General features: G+C 29.8%; 2 long non-coding RNA genes across 2 annotated transcripts; one reads left to right on the top strand and one right to left on the bottom strand.

The window, feature by feature from the left end:
* Positions 1-2600: 2600 nt before the first annotated feature.
* On the bottom strand, positions 2601-2981 carry LOC146722310 (uncharacterized). The gene is made up of 2 exons (XR_014925222.1): positions 2752-2981; positions 2601-2678 (listed from the first exon to the last, which is right to left on the bottom strand). It is a non-coding gene; the product is annotated as an uncharacterized LOC146722310 (long non-coding RNA).
* A 1861-nt stretch (positions 2982-4842) lies between these two features.
* On the top strand, positions 4843-5249 carry LOC146722309 (uncharacterized). Its single transcript, XR_014925221.1, has 2 exons — positions 4843-5098; positions 5172-5249. It is a non-coding gene; the product is annotated as an uncharacterized LOC146722309 (long non-coding RNA).
* Positions 5250-7540: the final 2291 nt, after the last annotated feature.

Genomic DNA, 7540 nt, shown 5'->3' with positions numbered 1-7540 from the left:
TATACTTGTATAAACTCTCTCTGTCGTTTCGTCCAATAAATTTACTATCTTTTCGTTTATTTCATCAACATCAACATCCCTTGCAGATAATATAACGTAATTAGTCATAATTTTATATTGTTTATGTTTTATAATATCTCCGTACATATCTTTAACCATATCCGAATTTGCGTTTGCTACACATTTTTCTAGAATATGAATATTATCTGAATGGTCATTTAAAGAACCATTACCTAAATTTAATAAAAATTGTGTAAATTTTTTTTCCTGTGGTAAAGTTCTCATATTTTGTGTCAATGAAAATATTTTAAATTGTTTCCATAAACTACTAAATTTTATCGATAAATTTATAATTTCACAACGCGTAGCCTTTTCTTTTATAGGTAATAATTGTCTAAAATCTCCACCAAGAAGAACAATTTTACCACCAAAATATAAATCATTTTGCATTATATCACGTAATGTTCGATCCATTATTTCTAATACATAACGAGGTGCCATAGGAGCTTCGTTTATAATAAAAACATCTACAAGTTTTAACTTTTCAGCCTCTTTAGATTGAATTTTAATATTTGATGTAGAATCAGCAAAAAGAGGAACAGGTAACCCAAAAACTTTGTGTATTGTTCTTCTATTTGGAAGTAATGTTGCAGCAATACCAGTAAATGCCATTGTAATAACTATTTTTTCTCTATTTTTAAGTGAGTAATATAAGGTTGTATAAATGAATGTTTTACCAGAACCACCTGGACCATCGATATAAAAATAATTATTGTTATTGTTATTTGTTATTGTTGCTTCTAAAATAGTATCAACAATTTCTTTTTGTTCTATATTTAATTGTTCATATTGTTGCATACCTATCGATGTATCTTCCTCAATTTGTTCTTCATTATTTATTTCTTGTTCTAATTCAGGAAAATTAGCAATATTCGAACCTTCCATTTGAAGCACATTAGTAATATAATTATAAACTTTCTTTATTCCTATTATAGGTCCAAATCTTCTTGCATAATCTTCCGACATATCTATTTTAAACTTATTCCATAATTTTTTTGGATGAACTGGTTGGCAATGAATCAAAATTCGTACAAATAAATTACGAAGTCGTCTTGGCATCATCCAAATTTTCGCTTCATTCATTGCACGATACCATTCCTCATCATCTTCTATGAGTCCTAATGCTAAACATGCGGCAGTGAAAGTTTGATGTGTTTCGTTATTAACTGTTCTTAATTCTTGAAAACTTGTAGCTCCTTTAACATGTAATAAAAGTATACGTAAATGAAACAATTCTATCTGAGATGGGCTGACGGAATACATACGACCAATACAATTAAAGTATCTTTGACGTTTCTCCCAGCGATTAATAATTTTGCCATTAATTTTTATTTTTTTTAATATATAATGACATGGAATATCACTGTATAAATATTATTTTGCTTCTTCATCTCGAACATTTAACTCAAAATAATCTAACAACATTGTTACTCATTCTACAGCATATCTTATCGCATCATTATTAATATTATCATCGATTATTACATTATGTTCATTTAGTAAATGAACCGGTAAACGAAATATAACGTGACTTTTTTCTTGCAAAGGTTTACTTAAAATGCACCAACATGCTTCCACAGGCCCGACATACAGAGCTTCAATAAAATCTTGAATTTCATCATGATTTATAGTTTTATCTATATTTTCTCCAATAACTATAGATGCTGCATCATGACCTTTATAAATATATTTATATAAATATTTTACTGACCGTATACTCGAAACTATTTCAACATTAATATGACTATTGAATAAAAGTAAAAGCGTTGGATTAAATGGAACAACATATCAATTATCAACAACGTATCGTCCAGGTCTTTCGTACAGCAATCCATTATTTCTTCGACGATAGTGCGGGTAACCATCTTCATCCATGATCGTCTCAGGTCGAAATAGTTTTGGAAAATGTTTTGAACATTTATCATTTATCAAACACCAATTTCCACATGGTCCATGAATCATATGTTTCATTACAACATTATGTAAACTTTTATTTTCATTAGGATCAGGAATTTCTGCAGAAATAAATTTATCAATTATTTCAGAATTTGATATCTTACAATTCTGTTTTAATGTAATAAATAAATGTATATGTAGTAATCCACGTTTTTGAAATTCTATTACGTAAACATATGCTAAAACTTCACCAAAAAAATTTTCTAACAATAATATCGATTAAATAATCCTTTTTTATATTAAATACCCGAGCACATATATCTGGCCTATCTGCAGGTTGTTGATTTGGAAGTAAATTTTCTTTAATTTCGCGCCAATTTGGATTACAAGTCATAGTAACAAAGATATCTGGTTTTCCATATTTCCGAACAATAGCCATTGCATTTTCATAATGTTGCAACATATTACGCGGTGAACTCACAAATGTCGATGGAAGTATAATCATTTTTCCAATATGAGCATTGTTATTATTGACGGTGTTTGCTAAATAATCAATTAATCCTTGATAATAAAATATTAAATTTCGTTCGCCAGGAATGAAATACTAAGGTAGTAGATATTAAACTGACTACACTGGCTGTCTATTCGATTTGTTAAACTATATTTATTGACGTTTCGACCATACGGGTTGTGGTCCTTTTCAAAATTACAATAGAAGCATTCTAGAAATTAATGTATATGCAATCAGAATCAACATTTAAATTGAAAACGTGAAATGTAACAAATGAGACTTACAATGAGTTACTGCATATCGTTATTGACATTTAAAAGTACGCTCCGGTGAGACTTAACTTAAGATCGGATGGTAAATTAACTGCGTTTCACTTGTGTCATCTTGCTACGACTGAGCACACTGTACTAACGAATAAACACGCCGAAAATTATGTCAAAGTTAAAAGTTAACAATATTTACATTCTCGCTAAATTGTGATGTACCATATGGCAAATTACTAAAATAAAATATAAAAAATAAAAAATAAAATATAAAAAGTATAAGGTAATAAAAAGACAAATAAATAAATAAATAAATATATTCGGTTCGCTTATGTCATCCTGCCTTAACATACCAATATTAAACTACTAATAATAGCTCCCAACAATGTATGTTAAAATTTTTTACTTCAATTTCTAAACAAACTGTCACATATCGTACTAAAGCTTTCAGTGTCTTTCTGTAAATTGATAGTGGAATTCAATTTCTTGATAAAGTACATTTCGGCTATTTCTCTTTTTCTTCTATTGTTTTCTTTATGCAGAATTAAAGGATTCGACCAATCAAATTCATGTCCTTGATTAATTCTGTGCTCACTAACAACAGAAAAATTGCTCGCTGAATTTTTAATATTACGTCGGTGTTCGTTAATCCTAGTACTGAGATGTCTTTTTGTCTGCCCTACATAATTAGAATCACAATTGTTACAATTAATACAATAGACTACGCCGGTTTGCTTATTAATATCTAAATTATCTTTCCCCGATTTTATTAAACAGTTCAGTTTTTTGGGGATGGTAAAAATTACGTTAAGGTTCTTTTTGTTTAGAAATCTATATATGTCATTAGTGAACCGATTACAATATGGAATGACGATGAAATTTTCCCTCGAAACATCCGTCGAATCTACATTTATAATTTTTTTATCCTTATTGTTTATAGGTTGTGACAGCTTGTGGGTTCTATCATTGACATATTTATTAATGAGATTTTCCGGGAAGCAATTATTTTTCAAAATATTCTTTACAATTTTTAAATTAAAGTCATGAAACCGTTTGTTAGATAAAATTATTGCATGGTCAACTAAATTGGTAATGGTGTTAATTTTATATTTCGTCGGATGATTCGAGAAAAAATTGATGTATCTTCCTGAGAATGTTGGTTTTCTGTACCAGTTAGTTATGAGCTTATTATCATCCCTATGAACAATTGTATTCAAAAAGCTGAGAGAATTATTAGTTTCAATCTCATAAGTAAAAGTTAGTCTTGGGTGATAGCTATTAAACACCTCGCTCACCTCTAACAGTTTATCGTTAGGAAGGATCATGAATATGTCATCTACATATCTATAGAAACAAGATGTTTCGAAACCAAGCAAGGACAAACAATCCGTTTCCCGGAAAATCTCATTAATAAATATGTCAATGATAGAACCCACAAGCTGTCACAACCTATAAACAATAAGGATAAAAAAATTATAAATGTAGATTCGACGGATGTTTCGAGGGAAAATTTCATCGTCATTCCATATTGTAATCGGTTCACTAATGACATATATAGATTTCTAAACAAAAAGAACCTTAACGTAATTTTTACCATCCCCAAAAAACTGAACTGTTTAATAAAATCGGGGAAAGATAATTTAGATATTAATAAGCAAACCGGCGTAGTCTATTGTATTAATTGTAACAATTGTGATTCTAATTATGTAGGGCAGACAAAAAGACATCTCAGTACTAGGATTAACGAACACCGACGTAATATTAAAAATTCAGCGAGCAATTTTTCTGTTGTTAGTGAGCACAGAATTAATCAAGGACATGAATTTGATTGGTCGAATCCTTTAATTCTGCATAAAGAAAACAATAGAAGAAAAAGAGAAATAGCCGAAATGTACTTTATCAAGAAATTGAATTCCACTATCAATTTACAGAAAGACACTGAAAGCTTTAGTACGATATATGACAGTTTGTTTAGAAATTGAAGTAAAAAATTTTAACATACATTGTTGGGAGCTATTATTAGTAGTTTAATATTGGTATGTTAAGGCAGGATGACATAAGCGAACCGAATATATTTATTTATTTATTTATTTGTCTTTTTATTACCTTATACTTTTTATATTTTATTTTTCATTTTTTATATTTTATTTTAGTAATTTGCCATATGGTACATCACAATTTAGCGAGAATGTAAATATTGTTAACTTTTAACTTTGACATAATTTTCGGCGTGTTTATTCGTTAGTACAGTGTGCTCAGTCGTAGCAAGATGACACAAGTGAAACGCAGTTAATTTACCATCCGATCTTAAGTTAAGTCTCACCGGAGCGTACTTTTAAATGTCAATAACGATATGCAGTAACTCATTGTAAGTCTCATTTGTTACATTTCACGTTTTCAATTTAAATGTTGATTCTGATTGCATGTACATTAATTTCTAGAATGCTTCTATTGTAATTTTGAAAAGGACCACAACCCGTATGGTCGAAACGTCAATAAATATAGTTTAACAAATCGAATAGACAGCCAGTGTAGTCAGTTTAATATCTACTACCTTAATCCTTGATAAGTCTCAGCTCGTAATTGTTTTTGATTCTGTTTACAATAATTAATTCGATCCTTTTCAATTTTTATATAACTATCTACAAGCCATTGTTGGAATAATCGTCTGCCCATAATAAAAATATTAAAATTATCACGTATAGCTATGTGATATTTTACATATGCAGCTCTACTTACTCGTTTATTACAATTCTTACGTTGTAAATTATCATGCCATCCTTGATTATGATAGAATAATGGATAAATCCATGGTTCTACATTTGGATTCATTGTACTGACTTGTTGTAACGTTTTCTCATTTTTATTATATATTGTTACATAAGTTTCCGGAATTTCACCATCTGCTGTAGTAGAAAAAACAGCTGCAACTTCATTTACTCTTTGCACATTGTATCGGCCACGATCAATGCCTTTTTTTGTCAAAAATCCCAATTGTAATTCATGTATACTATTATTTTCAGTGATTTGTTCAATTTCTTCATGCATCATTCGGTAAGATTATGCAAAAACATTATTCGTACGCATTATATTATCTATTAAATGTAAAATTTCTTTATCAAGATTCGAATTTCGATGTAATCGACATTCTGTTGCTTCATTATTATCCACAATAAAAAGTTGACCATAACTTGGCATTTCGTTAGATGAGGGATATAACGCAGTATTAATTTGATAATAAATTTGTCCTTAAATTTTAAAACAATAAGGTCCACGTCTTTGCGCACTAAAATCTGCTAAGTTTGCATTAAATGACACGAATGAAAATGTATTATTGTAACCACGAATATGATTATAAAAATGACTTGATTTTTGATGATTTCCAATAAATAATTCATAAAGTTCATACAGAGGTTGTGGTAAAGAATCTAACTTAACAGAATTATGGCTGCAACAATCGTTAAATGAATTACCCTTATTAGCTACTTTTTCAGAATTAAAATGTTTTGCACCACAATGTTCACAACATATATTCATTTCTCCTATGTAATACTCTATGATATTTTGTAGTTGAGTAGTATAAGATTTATTAATATCTACAAATTTTTTTTTTAAAGATCGAGTTTCTTCCTTACGATTTGCATTTTTACTTTTATCAATTATATTGTGTGATGTGCTAGGTATAGACCCAGTAAACATTCAATATCCTATGTATATACATATAATATCCATAATATGGAAAAAACATACTGTACATACTACGTACATACATACAATATACATAAATTTACATACATTTATGGATATACATAGAATATCATATGAATATATATTCCATGTATCTACATCAGATGTATATACATACGACATACGCTGATGTAGATACATTTATGGATATACGCACGATGTCACGTGAATATACATAACATGTATATTAAAACGAGGCCGCTGCTTGTATATACATAAAATATATCTTATGCACATTCCATGTATCTACATCAGATGTATCTACACACGACATACACTGATGTAAATACATTTATAGATATACGCAGGATATCGCATGAATATACATAACATGTATATTAAAACGAGACCGCTGCTTGTATATACATAAAATATATCTTATGCACATTCCATGTATCTACATCAGATGTATCTATATACGAAATACACTGATGTAGATACATTTATGGATATTCGCAGGATGTCGCATGAATATACATAACATGTATATTAAACGAGGCCGCTGCTTGTATATACATAAAATATATCTTATGCACATTCCATGTATCTACATCAGATGTATCTACATACGACATACACTGATGTAGATACATTTATGGATATTCGGAGGATGTCGCATGAATATACATAACATGCACATTTAAACGAGACCGCTGCCTGTATATACATAAAATATATTTCATGTACATTCCATGTATTTACGTTAGATGTATATATTGTACAATACATACCATATACGCTAATATACATAGATTCATTTATGGATATTGCATATATATGGAAATTTAGGCCGGTATTCATAGTCCGATTTTATATTTAAGATCGTCTTAGGCCGGCGTCCCATAGAACGGATTATGCGGAAACGGAACCAGCGGATCGCCAATCACGGAATCGTTCCGATAGAACTTATCGATGAGTTCCATCGGAACAATTCCGTGATTGGCGATCCGCTGGTTCCGCTTCCGCGTAATCCGTTCTATGGGACGCCGGCCTAAGACGATCTTAAATATAAAATCGGACTATGAATACCGGCCTAAATTTCCATATATATGCAATATCCATA

Source organism: Nylanderia fulva, unplaced genomic scaffold, assembly GCF_048542155.1.
Source record: "Nylanderia fulva isolate GAGA-0341 unplaced genomic scaffold, ASM4854215v1 Scaffold332, whole genome shotgun sequence".
NCBI lineage: Eukaryota > Metazoa > Arthropoda > Insecta > Hymenoptera > Formicidae > Nylanderia > Nylanderia fulva.
The sequence above is the reverse complement of the archived record's forward strand: the minus strand, read 5'-3'. Positions and strand labels throughout refer to the sequence as shown.